Raw genomic sequence first — 25667 nt, forward strand, 5'->3', positions numbered from 1 at the left:
TAATTACGTTTTTTTTTTTCTCTTTCTGCATGTGTGTCTTACGAAGTCTGTCTTTTTTTATTTCTACTGTACTGTAGATTGAGAACACTCTGTATACTTCATCCTACAGATAATGCGTCTTATCTATGACACAGCCTTTGTAATAAGACACAGCTATAGTTTAGTGCATTATTTTATTATGTGTGTGTGTGTGCATGTGTATGCCCATGTACATACTTAAAGAGATAGTACACCAAAGTCATACACCAAACCTGTACGACTTTAAAATAATCTATCTTCTGCATATTTTTTTTATTATTATTTTTAAAAGAGTTTTTATTTTATATTATTTTGCTGTGGTTGTTGTTGTTTTTGTCTTTTATCTTTTAAAACATATGGGTTTGAAACAACATGAAGTTGAGTAAATGATGACAGAATTTACTTTTTTTTTTTTTTGAGTATAAAATTTCACTTAAGTGAGCACACCCCTTTAAAAGATTAATTTTGGAATTAATATGGTAACACAAAACATTTCAAGATATGCAAAAAATAAATATTGCAAGAACTGGGTTTAACAATTTGTTTGGATCGGACTTATACTAAATAACTTTATATATGTTGTAGAGACAGGAAATGTTCTTTACTTGTTTCACTCAAACAAAACAAGTATGCACATGGTATACTTAAAAAAATGGGAATTTCATTTAAAAATGTCATTAAAAAATAATCATTACTGACATGAACATTTATTTTTGATCTTAGTTTAATTTTTATGGACTTTTAGTTACTTTTTATGTTATTTTCAGTCACATGTGATCCTTTGTTCAGTTTTCCCACCACTCTTTAATTTTCATGATAACAGATATGATTAGTTTTTACCCCCGCGGATCTCCCGCTCCTCAGCATGTCATGTGCCGGTGAGCTGCCTGCTGACAGCACGTGTTGCCACGGCAACCCAGCGTGTCATTTGGTGCTCTGGATGAGGATCAGATTTCGATTGCTGCATCGGTGAGAGGGCCGTCGTTCTCTGGAGAGGAAGATGAAGCTGAGCTTCCCGCTTCAGCGGTGTTTGCTCGTGCTGAATCGGATTCAGAGTTGACAGCCATACTTTCCCGGGCCGCCGCACGATCAGACTCGTTCTGAACGATTGTGGCTGGATGATTGGTTCAGGGCTCGGAGCGTGACGCAAAAGATCGCCTCGCCCCGCCCCCATGCCTTTCTTCCCGGAAGTGCATGAAGAACTTTGGCAGTATGGAGGCACATTAGTGTCAAAATCTGTTCAAAGTTTTTCCTCTCTCACTACCCTCGTCTCTGGGGCGGTCAAGGGTTCATGGGGGTTCCTCAGGTGGACTGTGCAACTGCGGTGCATTTATTCCCACAGAGTGCTGCCACCTGGTGTAATCACCTATGTCTCCCATCCAGTGCCTGTGAGGTGATGGCAGCTCTAGCTGTTAAGCCTCACAGTGCTGCTGGTCAGACCACCTCCTTCTTGCGTGCTATGGTCATCCTGCTGGCCAAGGCAACACCCAAAGGTAGTTCTGAGCCGGGGTTGATGCAGGAACTGTGCATGTTGACTGACCTTGCCCTCTGGGCGAGAGAAGTCGCAGCACGGGCCCTCGGCCAGACGATGTCCACCTTGGTGGTCCAGGAACGCCATCTCTGGCTAAACCTTGCTGAGACGCGAGATGTCAACAAAGTGCGCTTTCTTGATGCTCCCGTCTCACAAGGTGATCTCTTAGGCGACACTGGCGGGGATTGCACAGCAGTTCCCGACAGTGCAGAAGCAGACTGTAGTCCAGTCTGCTTCTCGCCAAGAACATCCCCCTGCGAGCAGTGCTCTGCCGAGAGGCCAAGCCATCTGCAGGAAGGTGATGCAGCCCGTCCCCAGGTCACCGCTAAACCTAATGGTTAGCGAGGCAGCCCTGGGATGGGCGACCCGGAGTTTCAGGGAACGGCTCTTTCTCAGGAGCTGGTGTACACACCACTCCTTCCCCCGGAGGAGGGCCGCGTGGAGAATTTTTCTTCTGTTCTGCCATTGGCTCAATGGCCAGTGGTCCCAAATTCTCAAGAAAAAGCAGTTTCCTGACTCTCTTGTCATACAGGATGTGCGTGGGCAGTGAGCAACGCTCTGCTTCCTCCTTCCCAGCCCGTTTTTTCTCCACAGGCAGGGAGTGTGCATTAGAGGATGCGCTGCTTCCTCATGCCTCCCTAGCCAGTCTTTCATGGGACCCATAAATCCGGGTGCACCACACTCACTGCCTCTACTTCAGGATGCTGTGCTTCCCGGGTTAGGCCCAAGCACCCTCGCTGCCCCCCCGCGGGTACGTCTGTTGTCCCTTTGGTGCCACTCGTACAGACCTTGGGAGCCTCACCAGAGCTTCCCAGACTGTCCCGCTGGCCCATTCAGACAGTTAGACTAACCTGGTCCCCTTCCGGGACCAGGTGGTGAACTTGCAAGCGCTGCCCCTGGAGGAGGCAGACCCAGCCCTAGCATTGCTGTATCCCGTTCGCACCCTGCGCATTTACGTAGACCACACGCAGAGCTTCAGAAGCTCTGAGCAGCTCTTTGTTTGCTTTGGAGGTCAGCAGAAGGGAAAGGCTGTCTCCAAACAGAGGTTGGCCCACTGGATAGTGGATGCCATCGCTTTGGCATACCAGTCCCAAGGCGAGGGTGTTGGCACACTTACCTGGCTACACGGTTTCCATGAGGGAGAGGCTGGAGACACGTGAGAAGGCGTTGCATCCTCAAACTCCTGCCTTTTGGCAAAAAAAGAGGGGTATGAAATAGGCAAGGCATTGTGTCGCTCACTGTCAACCCACACCTCTTGTAACCCAGAGACTGAGGAAACAGCTCTTTTGCTGAGAATTTGGGTACCGCAGGCTGTGACACCAGGTGCAGAACAGAAATATTTTTGAAAAACAAAAGATTCTTCACCTGGCCCCCCACCAGGGAAAGGAGCTCACCATCTCACGAAGATCAGCTCCCTCCATCTCTGGCACTGAGATGGGCGGTTTCGCTTTCCTGCAGTACTGCTCAACGTTGCTGCCTGGGTGAAGGCTGCTGCTGTGGCCGCGACAGAGCTGATGTGGAGGCCGCAGGGGGATGTGCTCAGCAACAAGCAAAATATATTGCTAATGTACTAGTTATAAGAGTTATATAAGTATATTTTCCCAACTGTGGTACTTAAGGTACTTAAGTACACTTAATATAAATGCAGTAATTAGCACTAACACTTAAATTGATTTTAAGTATAGTCAGATAAAGTAAACAAAATACACATAAGTGTTTTATAAGTGCATTACGTAAAAGTGTGCTATGAACATTTTACTTAACAATTTGGTAGATTTTTATATACATTGTCAAGTTCTATTTTAATGGATTTTCATGAAAAATAAAAAATGCAGATTAAATGTGTACAGATTAAATCAGACTACATGACTTGCTATGGCTATGTCTTGAAGTCGTTGTGGTGTTCACACTACAAAACACTACATAAATGATCTGCAACAGGAGGTTACACACTACATGAGCTGACAACTGTCACCCAACGACTTTGAAAATGGACGTTGGGAAAAAATTAGATTAATTTTGAATTAAATTGAATTAAAATTAAAATAACCCTTTCACACGTAGGTTTTGTCAGCACCCTACCTCCTGTAGTTTGTCTCCATGCCTCTAGAGGCGCAGTTCGTTTAGCCGGCCCTGGCCTGCTTGGAAGAGGTGGGCCAGCGCATGGTTCGCATGCAGTGTGAGCGCAAACCGTGCCTGAGCACGGAACAGCTACCACTTTTGTGTGCGCTACTGTCATCATTACGACGGCAAACATCTTTATTACTTCTCTGATAGTACACTTATCAATTCATGTAATTAATTCGAGTGTATTTGAGTTTATAATGGGTCTGATTCTTACCTTATTGATGAACAGAAATTGTAGTTTGCGAGTAAAGCTTTAAATTCCACCATTAACGTCAGCTGCTGTAATAATCCTCTGATACGTGCAAGAGAAAATCACTGCGTGGCATAAATGATAAATATATTAGGCAGTATCTGTGCATTTCTTCCTGTTTTCTTCCATTCAAAAAGTTGCATCGTATATGATGTAAGCGTGCTTCGACCTGGAACGTTAAGTGCAGTGTGAGTGCAGGCCACCGGGGGAGTGGGGAGGGGGGACAATCGCGCTCGGGCTCGGTTCAAGGCAACCGTACCTAGTGTGAGTACACCCTTAGTCTTGGCTGCGTGCTTCCTGCTTTGTTTTTCCAAGTCCTTCCAAGCTAACTCAAGTAAGATGTTCTTAGTTATTTGATTGTTAATGTTCTCTAGTTTTGTTTTCTCTCCTCCTGGAGTTTTTATTTTCCCGTGTGGTTTTTCCATTATCTCTTATGTTATTAATAGTGATGGGAAACCAAGGCTTTCTGAAGTGTTTGAAGCTTTCATCAAATTGTGCCGAAAAACGGTTCATTACTCGAAGCTTTTAACACAGTGCGCATCTGGTGGTCAGACTTGTTTTCTGCACCATATCTAAATCATCGCGGAGCAGATAACGGTTTGAAAAAGCATGTGACCAAAGTTTCGGAAGTCCGTGACAAACGGTATCACTCGTCTTGAATCAGTTCTATCTAATCTGATGTAATCTCATCTAAATTAATTTGTGACAATGAGACCGCCACTCGCATCATGTGTAACCTGGTCAACAGATTCACATATTGATCAATAATATAAAATATACAATGATGTGATCATAACTGACGTGAGTAGTTAAAAAAGTATTTTGTGTGAGCTGTTTAACCCTTATTGTTCTGTTCAGGGTCTTTGAGACCCCAGCAATAAAACAAGATTAAATGCATTTTCCTTTATGCATCAGGTGAAGCGCCATTTTTTTCAAACCAGCTGTCTCGATGTTTGAAGCGTCAAACATCATCAATCACGTGGTATTGTAATTTCGATACAAGCATCAGTACAGTGTGTGATACAATAGTGCTTTGAAAACTGCGTCGGAGCATCGGAGCCCCGGTATCAACCGTCCCATCACTAGTTATTATTTATTTTTTTTTGTTCTAGCCTGGCTTGTGACAAGTTTAAAATATTCTGGCTGACCTCCCAGAGTTATTTTAGAACGTTTCCCTTTATTGTTTCCAAGACGACGCGTCATGCTTGTCACGTTACACACCATGGCCAGCCACACTATTATTGACAGATGTATCGATTTTCTCACCGTGTCATTATCTATCTGATATTCCGATTATCAAATATGTGCAAGTGAGTGTTTTGTCATTTAAAAACCTATATAATGACCTTGATCTTAATATATATAGAGTGAATTCATCCATTTGTCCTGAAATGTATGTGACCGGTGAACTGGGAGAACAATAGAGTGAGTGAGCTTTATAGTTACTTACACAATGTGTATCTGATATGAATAAACATAGGCAAATATTTGAATGGATTGTTATTGCTGCTTCCATAGACATCAGTGTATATTTCACTGGCTGTTCGTCGCAACACGTGACACCCCAAGAATTCGAGTCGAGCCTTTGAAAATATTTAACGGCTCTGGTCGAGTTTGCTGACAGCTCCAGATATATAGCATGCATCAGCAAGGTGTCTGCGACGCGTCAACGAGCCTCTTTGATGCGTCGTTGAGTAGTTCACACATAAAGATCAGTGAGCGCCAATCACTCGCTAATTTGCCCCCGATCACAGCCCGACCTGTCGGCGTGCTCGTTAACTTGCAAATCAGGCTCAAATCAGGCTTAAAATCCTGTAGTGTAAACTTGGCATTAGTCCTGGCTTTGTTTGAATCTCTTGTTTCTCGTTCCTTTTCTGGATATTCCCTGTTGAGGCAGTTTTGGGCTACCTGTTGGACTCTTGTCAGAGGACTGGTTTGCCCATTGCCGTCTCTGCGCTACCAAGAAATACCCTTGCTATCTTTCCTGCTGCTATTTTTCTTAATAAACTGATATTTGCTGCGTTTGCAATTGAATCCTCCTTATTTCACGTTGCAGTACTGTTTAAAGACACAATTAACATGCAGTTACGTGTATCATATAAAGGGAATATTAACATAGTTACAATACATTTGGAATTAATTATTTAATGTATAAAAGAATGTGGGCAATACATTATAAATACATTTTGTATATATTTATCATATATTCTTTTTTTTTTTTTTAAATGTGTATTTTCAGTGTTTGATAAGTATATTTAAACGTGTAAGATGGTTTCAAGTGTACTACATGTGGCAACTAATTTTTTTTTTTTTTTTAAATACAGAGATAGTTTGTTAAAAGCACATTGTAGATCATATTCATTGTGTCTCAAACACAGTTAAGTACACTTAGATGTTCTTAAAACCCCCCTGTGGTGAAAATTAGGTTTTTAATGTTTATATGTCTATGTAGTGTTTTTAATGTGCTTTAAGACAAACCATGTGCAAATTCATAAGTCAGCACCATTGCTGAGTATTTTATGTTTGAAACTGCAGTAAACCAAAAACCGCGGTTTGAAATTGTGGGTGTTTGTGACGTCACAGACTACATTGTAACCAATCACAACAAACGTGCTGGCAGGCTTTAGCATATCATTAACTATGACTGCTCTGAAGCAGGAAAGTCTAGAGAGAAGCCAGGTTATCCCGATAAATTTTCTGTTGATATGAAAAATTGTGTAGATTTATCAATATAGCGAGTCTATTACGATGTTATGATGAACTATATGCCTTTCTCCACTGACGTTCTGAGTTGTTCAAAGCATTTGTAAGGATACTGATTGTTAGAAGGCAGCTGTCTGACTCTGAGATGAAGAACAGGAACGGTGTGTGTAACATTAGCAACACATTATTAGCTGTTTGGTAACGTAGTCAAGCAAAAGGCTAATTATATTAATTCATATTAATTAATGACAGAACCGTTGCAAGGGCTGTGCCAAGTGTATGAGCGCATATGGGCTCGCACTAAGTTAAGTGACAGCTGACTTGAAGTAGGCTAAAGTCAATAAAGTTAATGTTTTTGTCCTTCGAAATATTTTAATACTATAAAACATAGTCAAAACAATGTTGCTCTGAGCGCGTGTGTGTGATTGTGATTCGTGTGCATATTCGGTCAGTGTGGAATTGCACGCCAAGTTTTGAGAGAGCTATTCAGTGAATTTCAGTCCATTATAAATTCTGATTTTGGCCACCTCTGGAATGGATCAAACCATAGATATTAGCCTGCCTGATAAGTTCAAGTAAATATCCTGGAAATCCGCACTCATTTAAGGATGTGCATTTATTTCATATACGGAGAAGGTGGCGCCTGCAGGATTTTCATTTTTTTAAATCTGAAAACTCCTAAAAGCAATGAAATTGTCAAACATCAATTTAGCGCATGTTCACAGAGAAAAACAGCTGCTTGTTCTCTCGATACTGTCTGTTTTACTGAGAAATCACTTCAGGTGATTCAGTGAGAGAGCAGTCCAAACGTTTTGCAAAGGCGTTTTACCAATTCATAATTTAAAACACAAATTACGCGTCAGAAAATATTCAGTTCCATTGCAGAGCTTTTAAACTGAATATACGAAATGAAGCAAGCTTTTTTCTTAAATAACACAAACAAATTGCTTGTCAGTTGTCACTACAGCAACAGTAGACTCTCCGAGCTGCTGTGAGCGAGTGGAGGCAGGGCTAATTTGCATATTCATTGATCCATGTATATTAAATGAGGCAAGGGTGTAGAGTTACATTCAAGCTATTTTAAGGCATGAAGAAATTTTTTTCACTTGAATTTTTTTTAGAATATGTCATTTTGGTGATCAAAGATGCGTTTTAAGGGAAAAAATAATTTACTACAGGGGGACTTTAAGATTATCTGAAGAAGTACTAAAGAAGATTTTTTAGTATATCAAGTACAAACTTAGTGCATGAAAATAGAGCACTTTAAGTACATTATGGAAGTGTACTAAGTGTACTGAAATAGAGTGTATTTTAGTGCACTTATTTTTCACCTGGGTTTGACTGAATCACTTCCGTTGTAAAAATCATTAATTATTAACTTGGGGGCCGCTTACATGACACCTTTTTAACTGAAAACTGAAGACTTTTAATGCATTCATTTACATGTTTAGTCTATAGGTAGGCTATGTGTGTTTGAATGTGTATAAGATAATGTGTTTTGTGTATGCCAGGTTAAAGAGATGTGTTTTTAGTCTAGATTTAAACTGAGTGTGTCTGCTTTCCGAAAAATGCTAGAAAGAATGTTCCAATGTTTAGGTGCTAAAAGGAAAAGGATCTACTGTCAGCAGTAAATTTTGATATTTTAGGTGTTATCAATTGGCCAGAATTTTGAGATCGCAATAGACCTTAAGGTGTTAAGAGCTTGCTCAAGTACTGGGGAGCTAATCCATTTAGTGCTTTGTAAGTAATTGGCAAGATTTTAAAATTTATACAATGTTTAATAGGGAGCCAATGCAGTGTTGACAGAACTGGGCTAATGTGGTCATACTTTCTGGTTTTAGTAAGAACTCTAGCTGCTGCATTTTGGACCAGCTGGGTCAATGTCCTTATTAAGCATGCAGGGCAACCATCGAGTAGAGCATTACAATAATCTACCCTTGAGGTCATGAAAGCATGAACTAACTGTTCCGCATTTGTCATTGACAGCATATGTCATAATTTAGATATATTTTTTTAGATGGAAGAATGTGGTTTTTCAGATGATAGAAACATTTCAAATGAAAGATTGGTATCAAAGAGCATACCCAGGTTCCTAAGCAGCCATCAAGTGTAAGACAGTATTCTAGGTTATTACGTGCAGAGGTTTTTGGTCCAGTAATTAGAATCTCTGTTTTTTTCGGAATTAAGTAGTAGGAAATTGCTAGTCATCCAATTTTTTTTATATCAGCTATGCATTCTGTTAATTTTGTGTATTGGTAAGATTTGTCAGGGTGCGAAGAAATATAGAGCTGAGTATCATCAGCGTAACAGTAAAAACTAACGTCATGCTTCCTTATGATATCTCCCAAGGGAGATATGTACAAGGGAAGCATGTACAGAGTGAAAAGCAACGGTCCTAGTACTGAGCCTTACGGTACTCCATACTGAACTTGTGATCGATATGACATCTCTTCCTTTACTACTACAAACTGATAACCATCAGATAAGTATGATTTGAACCATGACAATGCAATTCCACTAATGCCAACATAATTTTCAAATCTATTCAAAAGAATGTTGTGGTCAATAATGTCAAATGCAACACTAAGATCCAGTAACACTAATAGAGAAATACAATCACTATCCAATGATAAGAGGAAATCATTTGTAACTCTAATGAGAGCAGGCTCAGTACTATGGTACGGTATAAATCCTGACTGGGAATCCTCACAGATACCATTTCTTTCTAAAAAGGAACATAGTTGTGAGGATACTGCCTTTTCTAGTAACTTTGACAAAAAAGGTAGATTCGAGATTGGCCTGTAATTGATTTATTCTGTATGATCTAAGTTGCATTTTTTTAACAAGAGGTTTAATAATAGCCAGCTTAATGACAAAGATGAAGTAATGATATTAAGAAGAGGATCTATGACCTCTGGAAGCATCTCTTTCAGTAGCTAAGTTGGTATAGGGTTTCACATACATGTTGTTGATTTAGATGGTTTAGATGCAACAGCTGATGAATCAGTTGGTGGTCTTGTCCTGCCAGGTGATGCGACAGAGGCAATGCATATTTAAGAGGGAAGCTGTTCCTGTGTTGGTGTGTTGACACGTTCCAGTGGAGGTCAAGGTTACTGAGTGTGTGCACGGTGAAGTGCAGCGGCTGTTCCCCTGGGCGCTTCAACATTTAACGAGCAATTTCCCTAATAAAAGTAAACGTGTGACATTGCATCTTTTTAAAGATGTGATTCCACCCGTGTGTCTCTGGATGGGGTCATTTCCTGGCACCATCTGACAGCCACACCATTTCTTTGAGCCATAAGCACGCTGAGGTCATACACCCACTCCAGATCAAGACTGAGATATATATACATATATCTGCTATTCCCAGACCTGGTCTTTCTGCACAGCAGAGAGCCACTTCATTTAGTACACAGGGTGATCAGAAGAACTCGATGTTGCAACAGAAACTATTGACTCTCTCTTTTCCAGGACTTTAGACACAGTTGCTCCTTTGCACTTAAAAAAGATTGAAGAAAATAATCCAACACCGTGGTACAACGAGCTCACTCGGGCCCTTAAGAGAGCAGCCATAAAAATGGAGCGCAGCTGGAAGAAAACAAAACTAGAGGTTTTTCGCATTTCGTGGAGACAGAACATGATTGTGTACAGAAAGGCCTTAAAAACCAGTAACTCCTCACTGCAGAAAACGAGATACAGGGTTCGGAGATGGGTAGGTTTAGGAATACGTAAAGTAGGAGGAGTTGGATCCAGATTCAGGGCGTGGAGATGGGTAGATATAGCGATATGTAAAGTGGGAGGATTTGGATCTGGATCCAACCTCGCCTTCTGGATCTCATGTTCTGCAGTAAGGACCATCTCTTAAAAACTGCTGGATCTGATTATTTTTCAAGCCTCCTAGAAGATAACAAACACAACCCTAGGTATTTATTTGATACAATTCGTATGTCGAAGTGGAGTAAAAGACAACAGTTCCCTTCATGTCATCGTGGAAGGACTTGGTGATGTAATGGAGTGCTGGTGGACATCCTTTCTTGGCTAAGATCTTGAAGAGATCTCATCTCTGCTAACAAGATTGAAGGCCTTGGTAAAATCAGTTAAAGCCACATAAATGGTCTGCCGCTGCTCCCTGCACTTTTCCTGTAACTGTCGGAGTGAAAAGATAATTTTGACAATGGATCTGTTGATTCTGGACCCACACTGTGACTTCAGATAAATTATCTCAGCAAGAACCTGAAGGCGCTTCAGGTCAACTTGAGCAAACAGATTCAATAGTTCATGCCACAAGTTATTACAATCTCTTCTGTCACCCTTGTTCTTATAGAGTGTGACAATGTTTGCATCCCTTACATCCTGCGCCTTCTCTCCAAAAGAGGGAAAGGATTTCATGCAGCTCACTAAGCACTGTTTCCTTACAGCACTTCCTTGCCGAGTGCCTTACCAGGGGCAAGGGCATCCAGTGCTGCATTTAATTCCTTTAGGTTGGGTTCACCTATCCATCTCATCCACAGGCAGGCACTCAATGGCATCCAGGGCTTCCTTGGAGACGATGTTTTTCCTGGCATCGCTCCATCTGTTTATCCCAGTCTTGTATTTTATTCCCTATGATGGATGTCAGGTGTGTAGTCTTCTTTTGTGTAGGCCCCTGCTTGATGCCATCCATCATACATTGGCATCAGAACGTTAATTTCTGGTTCCCAAAGCATCCCCAGAACAGACATCCTAACATTCCCTGTTGGTTGGCATATCTTTAGGTTTCTCCTAACCTACCCAGTGTGTTCACTAAACATTTCCAGTACGTTCTCAGAATGTTCCCGAAATGTTCCCCTGACCTCTTTACTCCATGTCATATCTGATGTTCGTCAGCATTCTATATAGTATAAGCAGCATGGAAGACGGATGAATGGATGTCAATAATCAGTACTACAAACCATCCCTTGTTTTGAACTATTGTTTAATCAATTGATATAATCTGAGCACATAAACCATAATAGATGATTAAACAAGATTTAATTTATCAATTAATACGTAAGGTTTTGTAACTTTTATCACTGTACCACAATTAACAAGATTTTACGTTTCTTAAGCAAACCTCATTCATGAAACACAAGCTTTTTTTTTTTTTTTGTCTAAATCATTCATACTGAATGATTTTTGGATTCATGAAAAGTTTGTATTTTTTAAATGTTAGCACCTTTCCAATCACAGTGGAGTAGGGGCGGGACAAATACCACACTGACCAATGATCCTCCTTGTACATCGACTGAACCACAAAGGAAAAGCTAATATTGTTGGTTACTATATTTTTTTTTTCAGTAATATTCTTCAAAATTAAATACTAGTAACATGTCTGCCATGGATATTGCGAATCATAGCAACCAAAATGTCTCAGCTGGTAAAACACTGTGCCTCCAAAGCACTCTTAAGTGCCCCCAGCTGGCCGTTTTTAGAAGAGCACTTGGCATTTTTTCAGCTGGCTAAAATGCTTTGGTGGACACATGTTAAAGGTGCCCTAGAATCAAAAATTGAATTTACCTTGGCATAGTTGAATAACAAGAGTTCAGTACATGGAAAAGACATACATTGAGTTTCAAACTCCATTGCTTCCTCCTTCTTATTTGTTTAAAAGACCTCCGGAAAACAGGCGAATCTTAACATAACACCGTATGTACGACCCCAATATTTGCATATACCAGCCCATGTTCAAGGCATTAGACAAGGGCAGCCAGTATTAACGTCTGGATCTGTGCACAGCAGAATCATCAGACTAAGCAAGCAAGGACAACAGCGAAAAATGGCAGATTGAGCAATAATAACTGACATGATCCATGATATCATGATATTTTTAGTGATATTTGTGAATTGTCTTTCTAAATGTTTCGTTAGCATGTTGCTAATGTACTGTTAATGTGGTTAAAGTTACCATCGTTTCTTACTGTATTCACGGAGACAAGAGAGCCGTCGCTGTTCCCTTTCGATACTTCACTCGTACTGCGTATGGGGAAAGGTCTCCTTTTTCCCCGTTACTGAAGCCTTTTTCAATAACGCAGTGTAACTGCATCGTCATTGGTTCACTCATGGAAAGTTGTTGAACCAATGATGGCGCGGCATAGCTGCGCGGCCTATGGCGACAAAGCGCGCGAAGAAGCCCGCCAAAAGAGGCGGGGCTTACGGCTATATAAGCAGGCATTTCGCCATAAGATTTCAGTTCTCTCTCCTTCAGTGACGACAACGCATTCCTTGCTGATCTCCGAGCTGAAGCCTTCGCCGCTCTAAAGAAGCTCTCGCCGCCGTCGAAGAGGCTCCCGCAGCGGACTGAGCTGAGCTCGCCGGAGGAAGACAGCGCTGGCGCCCTCGCAGACTGCCGCCTCGAGCGCCGCTCTCGAACCGCCCGCTTCCCGCTTCCAGGCCGCCTCTCAGCGTGTCTCCTGCCACCATCCGGCGCGACTATTAGAGCTTTTTCCCACGGTTTTTCGCCACTCTAAAAGAGCTTTTTCTCGCGGCTCTCGCCGCTCTAAAAGAGCTTTCAGCGGCCCTCGCCGCTCTAAAAGAGCCCCTCAAACGCCGTTTTCACGGCGGCGGCGTTGCTGCAAATGCCGCGCCACTCTTGTGGCACATGCAGAGCCCCTCTGCATGACGACGATGGGCACGGTGAGTGCGTCGGCTGCCTGGGCAAGTCCCACGCAGAGGCCGCGCTCACTGGGACCTCATGCTCTCACTGCGAGAGCATGAGTCTAGCCTCTCTGCGCTCGCGGATTGCTTTCTTCACTGAAAGTGGTCCCGCCGCTCGCGCCCTCCCGTCTTCTTCCTCCCGCGAGCCGGCTAGGAAGAGACAGCGGGGCAGAGTGGATCAGCGCCCGGAGTTGTGCGAGCTCACGCCGGCTCAGCCCCCGTGTGCCTCGCCCTCTCCCACTAGAGAGCAATTCCCCGTCCTGTTCTCACGCCCTGAGCTGCGTCCCTCTGCAGATGCGAGCGACCTCGTCTCATTTGGCGGATCGGATGAAGAGCCGCTCGATGACTCCATGTCTCTCGCGGCCTCTGAAATGGAGGGATAGGCCGGTGACTCGGACCCCGCCCACCTACCCTCGCTGGAGCCCATTGACTGCAAGCCAGGCATGGACGCCGAGCTTTTCCACGTCCTCTCAAAGGCAGTGGAGGAACTGGACCTCGAATGGGCCCCGCCAGAAGAGCCATCGCGGAGCAGGCTTGATGAGTGGTTCCTGCCGGGCCGTCGCCAGGCCCCTCGCCAACGCTCCGCCCCATTTTTCCCAGAGGTGCACGACGAGCAGACGAAGTCGTGGCGCGCTCCCTATTCTGCCCGCCTACGCACTACGAACCATTCAGCTCTCACCACTGTGGACGGCTCTGAAGAGAAGGGCTACGAGCACCTACCGCCCCTGGATGAAGCAGTGGCGGCTCACCTCTGTCCCCCCGCGGCTGTGGGCTGGAAGACGAAGAGGGCCCTTCCATCCAAGCCCTGCAGGACCACCTCTGCCCTGGCTGGCAGAGCCTATGCGTCCACAGGCCAGGCTGCCTCAGCGCTGCACACCATGGCGATCTTCCAGGTGTTCCAAGCGAAGCTCCTCCGCTCTCTGGACGAGTCCGGCATTGATGCACCTTCCTTTCGTGACCTCCGCAGCGCCACTGACTTAGCCCTGCGTGCCACAAAGGCCACAGCCCAGGCCATTGGACGATCCATGGCCAGCCTGGTCGTGCTCGAGCGCCATTTGTGGCTCAACCTGACTGAGATAAAGGACCTGGACAAGACGGCCTTCTTGGACGCCCCGGTCTCTCCCTCCGGTCTTTTCGGGCCAGCAGTAGAGGGCTTCACGGAACGCTTCACCGCAGCACAAAAGTCGTCCCAAGCAATGCGACACTTCCTGCCCAAGCGCTCCAGCTCTGCTTCTGCTTCCAGCCGCCCCAGGCCTGCGCCGGCTCAGCAGAGCAAGATTGCCCCCTCTACCTCTCAGGCAGCACCTCCCAAGGAACAGCGCCAGCGCTCACGCCCCGCAAAGCACTCCTCCTTCCGAGACGTCAGGGACCCCGGCCTAAGATTTCGCTGGACCCGATGCCTCCTAAGTCTTCCTGATCTGCCAGGAAGGAAGAGGATGGGGCTAAGTCTCACTGAGGCCGGACCACCCCAAAAGCTCCTTCGTTCAGTCTCCCCTCCGCCCCGTTTAGTTCCGGGCGTGGGAGATATGTTCAGTGTTGCGCTAACTGGGCCCACAAATGTTGCGCCCATGCAAAACGCCGTTCTCATGGCGAACACTATAAAAAATTTTACCTCCTCAAAAAAGGAGCAAACTTCCTCTTCCACTCTTTCCGGTGTACGGGCCCCTGACCGGCGGTCCATCATCTGATGCCATACAACCCCTTGTCACGCGGGCCGAGGCCTGGCAAGCCATTCCCGGGGTGTCAAGTTGGGTCCTGGGAACCATAAGTCGGGGCTACTCGCTTCAGTTCGCCCGAAGGCCCCCGCGCTTCAACGGGGTGCTTCAGACTTCAGTAAACACGGACGACGCTCATGTCCTCCGCGCCGAAGTCATGACTCTACTGAAGAAAGGAGCTATAGAAACAGTCTCCCCCTCAGAGAGCGTATCGGGGTTCTACAGTCGTTATTTCCTGGTTCCCAAGAAAGATGGCGGTCTCAGACCCATCTTAGATCTCAGAGTCTTGAACCTCTCCCTCATGAGACGGAAGTTCAAGATGTTAACGCTGAAACAGATCCTCGCGCAGATTTGCCCCGGGGACTGGTTCTGCTCGCTGGACCTGAAAGATGCTTACTTTCACATCCAGATAGCCCCTCGTCACAGACGATTCTTGAGATTCGCATTCGAGGGAGTGGCTTACCAATATACAGTCCTTCCCTTCGGGCTGTCCCTAGCTCCTCGCACTTTTACCAAGTGCATGAACGCGGCGCTTTCCCCACTGAGACAGATGGGAATCCGTGTTCTGAATTATCTCGACGACTGGCTCATTCTGGCCCAGTCGAGAGCCGAACTAGAACTCCACAGATCCGTGCTCCTCAGCCACTTGGAGTGCCTAGGACTCAGGGTCAACTTTGCCAAGAGCTTGCTGCTTCCCAGCCAACACATCACGTTCCTGGGTGCAGTTTTCGACTCAGTCCGTATGACGGCGGTAGTCTCGCCAGAGCGCGCCCTGGCCATTCAGCAGCTCGCGGCTTCAGTCAGAAACAGAGCCTACCTCCCTCTGAAGTTCTTCCAGAGGATGCTAGGGCTGATGGCTTCTGCCTTCCCGGTTCTGCAGCTCGGCCTTCTCCGGATGCGGCCTCTGCAATACTGTTTGAAGTTTCGCGTCCCTCCTCACGCCTGGCGGCACGACCGCCTGTGTCTCAGGGTCAATCAGGCCTGTTTGACAGCTCTGAAACCCTGGACGAACCCTGTATGGTTCAGTCTTGGAGTACCCCTACAGGCGGTGTCCAGAAGGACAGTGCTCTCGACAGATGCGTCCAACATGGGTTGGGGCGCTCTTTGCGAGGGCAGACCGGCCTTCAGCTCGTGGTCTCGCGAAGAAAGCCATCTGCATATCAACTGCCTCGAGATGTTGGCAGTGTTCCGAGCCCTTCAGGCGTTTCAGGCATACCTGACGGGACGCCACGTCCTAGTCCAGTCGGACAGCATGACAGTGGTGTCGTATATATAAATCACCAGGGCGGCCTTTCGTCCAGCCGCTTATGCGCACTGGCGAAACGTCTTCTGGAGTGGGCATTTCCGAATTTACAGTCGCTCAAAGCGACTCACATACCCGGGAGAACAAACTTGGGAGCAGATATGCTATCTCGGAGCAACGTCCCCTCAGACGAGTGGATGCTCCACCCCCAGACGGTTCTCACGATCTGGGAGTTCTTCGGGAGGGCAGAGATAGACCTCTTCACCTCAGAAGACAACTCTCACTGCCCAATTTATTTCTCGAAGGAGGAAGATGCTCTGGCCCACGACTGGCCCTGCACCCTCCTTTACGCTTTTCCCCCGATCGCTCTGATCCCTCAGGTTATCAGACGAGTCAGGGAAGACAAGCACAGAGTCCTCCTAGTGGCCCCACTCTGGAGGAGCCAAATCTGGTCCTCAGAGCTGTTCAGGCTTTCCACGGAAGCCCCGTGGCCGATCCCCCTGAGACAGGACCTCCTTTCTCAGGCGAACAGGACGATCTGGCATCCCCAGCCAGAACTCTGGGCTCTGCACCTCTGGTCCCTCGATGGGAGCCTCCAAACCTCCCAGGGGACGTGCTAGATACCATCTCTCAGGCGAGAGCCCCGTCCACGAGACGCCTCTACGCCCAGAAATGGTCGGTCTTTGTTGACTGGTGCTCTGCACGCAGCATAGACCCTGTGGAGTGTGACGTATCACCGATACTGTCATTCCTCCAGGAGCGTTTAGATATGGGTCGCACCCCTTCAACGCTCAAGGTTTACGTAGCAGCCATCGCAGCGTTTCCCGCTCCTATCGCTGGCCAGTCAGTGGGACGAAACAGCCTTGTGGCGCATTTCTTGAGAGGTTCTAGGCGATTGAATCCACCTCGTCCTCTCACTGTTCCCACCTGGGACCTCTCTTTGGTCCTCAGAGCTCTCAAAGGGCCCCCCTTTGAGCCACTGCGTTCAGCTGACCTCAGGCCCCTGACACTCAAAACCGCTCTGCTGCTTGCACTAGCATCGGTCAAACGAGTCGGCGACTTGCAGGCCCTCTCTGTGAGCCCTGCATGCCTTGAGTTCGGGCCCAACGACTCCAAAGTCGTTCTGAAACCTAGGCATGGCTACGTTCCTAAGGTGCTCTCGACTCCATTCAGAGCACAGGTCATTTCCCTCTCAGCGCTTCCTCCGTCGTCGGACGAGCGAGAGCTGGAATTACTCTGCCCTGTCAGGGCATTGAGGACCTATGTTGAGCGATCACAGCCTTTCCGGCAATCCGATCAGCTCTTTATCTGCTTTGGCGGCCGCACCAAAGGGTCTTCGGTCTCAAAGCAACGTCTTTCGCGTTGGATAGTCGACGCTATTGCTCTTTGCTACTCCTCTATGGGCCTCAACTGCCCCATAGGAGTTAGAGCCCACTCCGCTAGAGGAATGGCTTCCTCTTGGGCATGGTCCAGTGGAGTTCCTATTAAAGACATCTGTGAGGCGGCCGGCTGGTCCTCACCGTCCACTTTTGTCAGATTTTATAACTTGGATATCCCGACCTTACAAGCTCGGGTCCTCTTGGTATGATACGGCGGCCTCTATCGAGCTCCGCCTCATGCCACCCCGGGAGTTAGCTCCCCTCTTGCAAGTGTAACACATGGGTTCGACGGCTCCGGCCCTCTCACTCGTCCACTGGTTCCCTCACGGTGTCCAAGACAAGTTCAGTCATTCCCTGCCGTGGCACGGCGCGGTTGAATTCGTTCCCCATACGCAGTACGAGTGAAGTATCGAAAGGGAACGTACTCGGTTACTAACGTAACCTCGGTTCCCTGAGATACGGAACGAGTACTGCGTTACATGCCGTGCCACGAGGCTGCGGCTTCAGTGTCGTCGCTTCAGTCGTATGACCTAAAATCCTATGGCAAAATGCCTGCTTATATAGCCGTAAGCCCCGCCTCTTTTGGCAGGCTTCTTCGCGCGCTTTGTCGCCATAGGCCGCGCAGCTATGCCGCGCCGTCATTGGTTCAACAACTTTCCATGAGTGAACCAATGACGATGCAGTTACACTGCGTTATTGAAAAAGGCTTCAGTAACAGGGAAAAAGGAGACCTTTCCCCATACGCAGTACTCGTTCCGTATCTAAGGGAACCGAGGTTACGTTAGTAACCGAGTACGTTTTCATTTTTAAACACTTGCAGTCTGTATAATTCATAAACACAACTTCATTCTTTATAAATCTCTCCAACAGTGTGTAATGTTAGCTTTAGCCACGGAGCACTATCAAACTCATTCAGAATCAAATGTAAACATCCAAATAAATACTATATTCACATTATCCGACGCATGCATGCAGTATGCATGACGAACATCTTGTAAAGATCCATTTCAGGGTTAAATTAGCTGTGTGAACTTTGTAAATGCACTGTATTATAGTCGAGAGCTCGTGGGGCAGGGAGCGCACGATTTAAAGGGGCCGCACAGCCTGAATCGGTGCATAGTTAATGATGCCCCAAAATAGGCAGTTAAAAAAATTAATTAAAAAAAATCTATGGGGTATTTTGAGCTGAAACTTCAGAGACACATTCAGGGGACACCTTAGACTTATATTACATCTTGTAAAAAAAACGTTCTAGGGCACCTTTAATTGAATATTTTTGTTAGGCATATGGCCTTTTAGTCTCTTTTGCATTTATGTAATATACTGGAGCCAAACCTGAGAAGGGAGTCCAGAAGATTCCACTGCATTCCTGGACAAGTAATTAGCGTAGTAATTCATAGATGGGGAATATGCTAATTGTGCATGCATGCCCTATTTACGAATGATTGGAATTCATTACCATACACGCATTTAATTATCAAATCTGATGTTTATGAAGTGTTTGTGAATCTGGAGGTTTTTTTTTTTTTTTTACTTATGTACTTTGTGCTATATTTACTAAAGTTCAATGAATGAGGCCAATGACTTCAACACAGGGTTTTGAAAATATGAATTTTATTCACAGACAAAAATGTATAACGATTATGTGACTGGCATAACATTACATTACATTAATTTCTTACTGCTGAATTAGCGGGACAGGTTTCTCTCTTTTGGTCAGTAAACAAAAACTTCTCGGTTAACATCATGTTCACTTCAATTGGATGTGTCAAATCTGTCTGAAATCACACTACAGTGTGTACTTTCGTGTATAATAATTATGAGTAATTATTAAATAAAGAGATCGATGAATGAATGTCAGTCAGTGAAAAAAATTAACATTGTTTTTTTTTTTTTTTTTTTTTTATTATGCGAGAGAATTTGCCTTCCCTTTCTGTGGAAGGCAAAGGAAAATGTGTTCTGGAGAAGTGTGTGCAGATCAGAGGAAAGAAAAGAAAGATACAACAAACCCACATACTCAATTGTATCCTTTTCAGACTAAGCTTAACCTTAATATTAATACCTAAATAATTTTAGCTATAAAATTGGATTTGTCTGAAAATTATAATACGTTTTGATTGATCTATTTGAAAGATGCATTAAACAATTTTCAGACATGTAATTCTGCAAAATAGTTTGTTTATGAAAAATGACACATTTCAGCATTAGAATAATCTCTGTATCTAAATCTAAAATAAAAATAACCTGCAAGGAACATTCCCTATTAGTCAGTCACATTCGATGTTCTTGCATTTCTGGATGCGGTCGTTTCTTGTCTTCATCTGATGGCCACAATCGCTGTCTCACACGCCTAGGCATAAGCATGCTGAGATGCCATTAGTGGATGCTTCATGTTCTGATCATGAGAACATGACCATGTCGGCACTCTGGTCATGACTCACATTTTTCGTAAAGGCTTGAGTCCCCACTGCTGTTGCTTAGCTGCTGCTTGTGTGTAAATGCACAGCCATGAGTCTGCTTAACACTTTGGGAGACTAAGGATTACAGTGGGAGCTCTTCCACCGGGTAAACTCCCACCGACCTCCCGCTCCTTGAGCATATCATGTGTCATCAAACTGCTGGGTGACATCGCAGGTTGTCACGGCAACCCAACACGTCATTCGGCGCTCTGGATGAGGATCAGATATCAATAACTGCATCGGAGAGAGCCGATTAGTGCCAATTAGTGCCAAAATCTGATTCAAAAGTTTTTCCTCTCTCACTACCCTAGACGGTGGGGTGGTCAGGTTTGTGGGGATTCCCCAGGTAGAGTGTTCAATTGCGGTGCATTTATGCCCTCAAACTGTTGCCACCTGGAGGGGTCATCCACATCTCCTGTCCAGCATCTGTGAGACAGCGGCTCTGGCTGGTAAAGCTTACAGTGACGCTGGACAGGTTGCCTCGGCCCTGCATGCGATGGCCACCCTGTAAGTCCAGGCCAAAGCACTCATAATGCACGAGTAGTTCTGAGCTGGAGTTGATGCAGGAACTGCACACGGCATTTGACCTCGTCCTCCAGGCAATGAAAGTTGGCCTCGTCCAGACGATGTCCACCTTGGTGGTCCAGAAGCGCCATTTCTAGCTAAACCTTTCAGAGCTGCGAGATGTCGACAGAGTGCGCTTTCTCCATGCTCCCATCTTTTAAGATGGCCTCTTTGGTGACACTGTCAAGGACTGTGCCCAGCAGTTCTCAGCAGTCCAGAAGCTGTCGTAAGGCAAGGCAAGTTTATTTATATAGCACATTTAGTTCAGAAGTGGGGATTCTGGAGTTCATGCTTGTTCATGCTTTCATCACCAGCAGGGTGGATTATTGTAATGGACTCCTCACTGGTCTTCCCAAAAAGACCATAAGACAGCTGCAGCTCATACAGAACGCTGCTGCCAGGATTCTGAGCAGAACCAGAAAATATGAACACATCACACCAGTCCTCAGGTCCTTGCACTGGCTTCCAGTTGCATTTAGAATTGATTTTAAAGTATTGTTACTTGTTTATAAATCACTAAATGGCCTAGGACCTCAATACATTGCAGATATGCTCATAGAATATAAACTTAACAGATCACTCAGATCATCAAGATAAAGTCACTTAGAAATACAAAGTGTTCACTCAAAGCAAAGAGAGTCTGCTTTTAGCTGTTATGCCAGCCGCAGCTGGAACCAGAAGAGATCAGATGTGCTCCAACAGTAGTCACATTCAAATCCAGATTCAAAACACATCTGTTTAGCTATGCATTTACTCATTGAGAACTGTGATATGTCAGAACTGATTGCACTTTATTTTATGTATCATTTTATTTATGTATCATCCTTTTATTCTTTTAATTCTTTTTTTTGTTTTTATTTCATTTTTATTGCATTTTATATCAATCTTTTATGCATCCTCTTTTTATTTCTGACTGTTTTAATGCATTTTAAATCTTGCTGTCTGGTTGAAAGAGCTTGGAGAATTAGGAAGTAAGCATTTGTTATCCCTAGATGGAGCTCTGGACGGAGTTAGTCCAGGAAGTTTTGTCTGTAAGGGTACTGGTTAAATGCATAGCTACCTGACAAATATAAATATTTTTACAGTTATTCTTCTGCGCGAGGAAGATCCATTTAGATCCGCTCTGATGCACAGATCCGTTTAGATCCGCTCTGACAGACAACAAAGTTGAGTAAAGTTATCCCTGGATGGAGCTCTGGATAGAGTTAGTCCAAGAAGATTTGTCTGTAAGGGTACTGTTTAAACGCACAGCAACCTGACAAATATTAATATTTTTACAGTTAAGCATCCGGTGTGAGGAAGATCCATTCAGATCCGCTCTAACAGGAAAACAAAGTTGAGTTAGCCCTGGTGGTCCCAGGAAGATTTGTCTGCAAGGGTACTGTTTAAACGCACAGCTACCTGACAAATATTCTGACTGAAACTCCCTGACTCTTCCATCCAGATAGTGGTTTTTATTGTTATTTTTATTTCTTATGCATTCCATTTTTATTCTTATGTATTTGTTTCCTTTTTATGCAAAGCACTTTGAATTTACCATTGTGTATGAAATGTGCTATATAAATAAAATTGCCTTGCCTTGACATGTGGCTCATTCTGGCCCAATCGCTAGTTCAGTTATGCAGACACAGGGACCTGAAGCTTAGGCACCTCAGCCAGCTTGGGCGTCAGGTCAACTGAGAAAAGAGCAATTTCTCACCCATGCAGAGAATCACATTTCTCTGTATGGAGTTGGACTCGGTCAACATGACGGCACATCTCATAAGTGAGTGCGGCCAGTCAGTGCTGAACTGTTTGAATTCGTTCAGGGGCAGGACAGTGGTTCCACTGAAATTATTTCACAGGCTCCTGGGGCATGTGGCATCCACAGCTGTAATCATGCTACTTGGATTGCTTTATATGAGACCGCTTCAGCACTGGCTACAAGGTCGAGTCCCGAGATGGCATGGCACCGAGGCACACACCAGGTGGTAAGCACTCTGGTCTGTCACGTGATCAGACCTTGCCTTTCTACGGGCCGAAGTTCCCCTAGAACAAGTGTCCAGGTATGTTGTTGTCCCAAAAGATGCCTCCAACACTGGCTGGGGTCCTATATGCAATGGGAATGCAGCATTGAGCTCCTTGACAGGACCTCGACTACAGCGGTATATCAGTTGCCTCGAGTTGCTAGCAATACTGCTCGCCCTGTGGCGGTTTCGACTGTTGCTTCAGGACAAGCATGTGCTGGTCCGGACAGACAATACATTGACTATTGTGTCCATCAACCATTAGGGTGGTCTACACTCCTGTCGTATGCCGTACCTCGCCCGCCATCTCCTCCTCTGGGGTGCCACTCATATTCCGGGTGAGCTCGATCGTGCAGCCCACATGCTCTCACAACAGCTCATGCTCCCGGAAGAGTGGAGACTCCAACCCCAGGTGGACCAGCTGAACTGGAGATGCTTCAGAAACGCTAAGGTGGACCTGTTTACCTTTCCGGAGACGTCCCACTGCCAGTTTGTTTTATTCCCTGACTGAGAGGACACTTTGCATGGCTGCACTGGAGCACAGCTTACACAAGTATGCATTTTCCCCAGTGAGCCTTGCTCACACAGACACTGTGCAAGTTCTAGGAGGAAGAGAAGCAGGTCTTGATGGTTGCGCCTTACTGGCCCACCCTGACCTGGTTTTCAGACCTGATGCTTCTCACAACAGCCCCTCCCTGGCAGATTCCCCTGAGGAAGGACCTGCTTTCAAGGTGTGTTCAGGCGCACTGTAGGCATGTTGCTATTTTGAGGCAACTGAAATAGACTGCACCATTGACCAACTGAAACATGGTCTAAAGTCAATGGCGCAATATTTGTTTATTTGTTATTTGTTATTTAAAGAGCGTGTTAGTAATATGCGCCTATAGGCGGTGCACAACGCGCGTACATTCTGCTTATTATACACACAGGGAAGTGCAGCAGCACACAAACATGCCAAATATTACAAAGTAAAAAGATTATTACACCCTGATCAGGCTTGCGTTTCCACCGCCAACAGTACCCTTACTTGATAAGCGTGGTGTAGCCGGAAAGTAGTGATCAACACAGTAAACAACATGGATACAGCAGATCTTGTTCTTGCTTCTCGGCTTGAGGCTGTCTGTCATGTCTGTCACAAGAAGAAGACAGTACCAAGTACGCAAAGTTCAGACGTCCATGCAGCAGCACCTACCAGCAAGCGTCAATAGCGGAGAAGCAGAGGAGAAAACCCACGTAATTTAAAAACTACTTTATTGTGTCATGAAATGTAGTTTTAAAAGTTTTTCAGGCGAGAATGTAGTTGTTTAAAGCTCAAATCTGTGGTTTATTTATAAAGATAGTGCCTATTTGAAAATTTGATCTGACGTTGTCGGAGTTGTGAGATCAAGGCGATCACCAGGCGCTCGGTGCTAATGCACTCCACCGAGAACAGCTGTACCCTGGCTAGTCCTTCTGACATTTGTCACAGGCTCAGATGTCTCTGTGGTGGTTAAAAACGAGATATCATTCATCTTGTGTTTAACGGGCAATCTTTGGTCTCATGAATTTATAATTTATTCCCGGGCAAATTGTTTTGGCTGAGGGCAAAGTGAAGTTTCATAACTTTATATATTTATTTAAATTTACTTCTTAGTGCACTGTACGTTTGACTGAATTGTTTGCTTGTCTTTATTTCTTATTGTGTAGCTTCTCATACTTATACTTTTATAATGGTTATTATTGATAATTAAAACTGACTTTTAACAAGAAGAGAGGGTTGTTTTGTCTTATTTCATTTTATTATAGGCTACATGTAGGCTACATATACAGTGAAGATAATCAGAGTACATATGCACATATTGCCTGAACCACACATTAATAGGTTTCATATTTTTTAAATGAAAACGAAAAGAGACAGGGTTGTGTTTTATATTTTGTTTTGTTACATGAAGTGAAGATAATCAATGCATGCGTTGCCTAGACCACAGTTGTGTGTGGCACCTCTTGTGTTGTCATTCCCCTTGTAAAATGTGCAAGTGACGATTCTCTGTCAACCAATCAACGTTCTGCAGAGTGTAGCTCCACCCTTTTGGTACGGTACTATTGTGCTTGGTAGCCCAACGAAAGGGTCCCAAAAAAGTGGTACGGTACTGTAAGGAACCCCGCATCGGCCCAAAAACGGAATCCGACGGCCTGGGCGAAGGTTAACGCGTGTATGCCTTTTCAGCGCATCTGTGAAGTTCACTTAATTTCACTCGTTTAATCTGACTCCAATTTTAAATGATTATTACTCTTAGGTTTTGTTCCCAATTGGAAATTAATCATTTGTTATGTATTAATTTTGATTTTTGATTATTCTGGGTATCTCATAATTTCAATTATTTGTTCATTACGGTCTCATCATCGCTTAGAGAAATTCACATCGGCCGACTGCGTTCTCACGGACATAAATTCGCCAGTTTATGATCTAGTCAGAGGATGCAGAGTTAACTAATGCATTTGAGTCGAACCGCCACATGCTTGTTCATACAAAAAATACAGTTTTCTTAGTCACGATACTGCAACTTGCTAATTCAATAACAGACAAACTCAAAAAGTCCCATGATGTGCCAATATGCTCCTTTCATGGGGCTCTCTGGCTTGGCCTGTCCTGACGCAGATTTACGGAAATGACGGACTCCATAATCTACTGGTCATAATGATTTCAGAAGAATCCAGAGTAAATCAAATATAACATTTTATTTGTCAAGTAAAAATGTATCATGTCAATTTCATAGTTGGACAATTAGAAGCCAATTCAGAAATAATACATATTACATCATAACATCAACTGAAATGCACATGCACACAGTGGTGGATTAGTGTTTGAAGACACTTGTCCACCACTGTGTGGGGGCTTCTGGTTACAGATGATCCCCCCTGACTGCTTTGCACTTTACCTTATATGCAGACCAGAACAAAGGGTTGTAAATATTTATTACACCAACACCTGTTTTGGGGGAGAGGAGTGGGTTTTTCAAC

The 25667-nt window shown here is 44.8% G+C and overlaps 2 protein-coding genes across 3 annotated transcripts in view; one reads left to right on the forward strand and one right to left on the reverse strand.

Annotated features, from left to right (window-relative positions):
• LOC127508639 (interferon-induced very large GTPase 1-like) overlaps nt 1-25667 on the reverse strand; it is a 70491-nt gene that overhangs the window by 17492 nt on the left and 27332 nt on the right. The window lies entirely within an intron of this gene.
• LOC127508640 (interferon-induced very large GTPase 1-like) overlaps nt 1-25667 on the forward strand; it is a 97705-nt gene that overhangs the window by 204 nt on the left and 71834 nt on the right. The window lies entirely within an intron of this gene.

Source organism: Ctenopharyngodon idella, chromosome 3 (genome assembly GCF_019924925.1).
Source record: "Ctenopharyngodon idella isolate HZGC_01 chromosome 3, HZGC01, whole genome shotgun sequence".
Classification (NCBI taxonomy): Eukaryota; Metazoa; Chordata; class Actinopteri; order Cypriniformes; family Xenocyprididae; genus Ctenopharyngodon; species Ctenopharyngodon idella.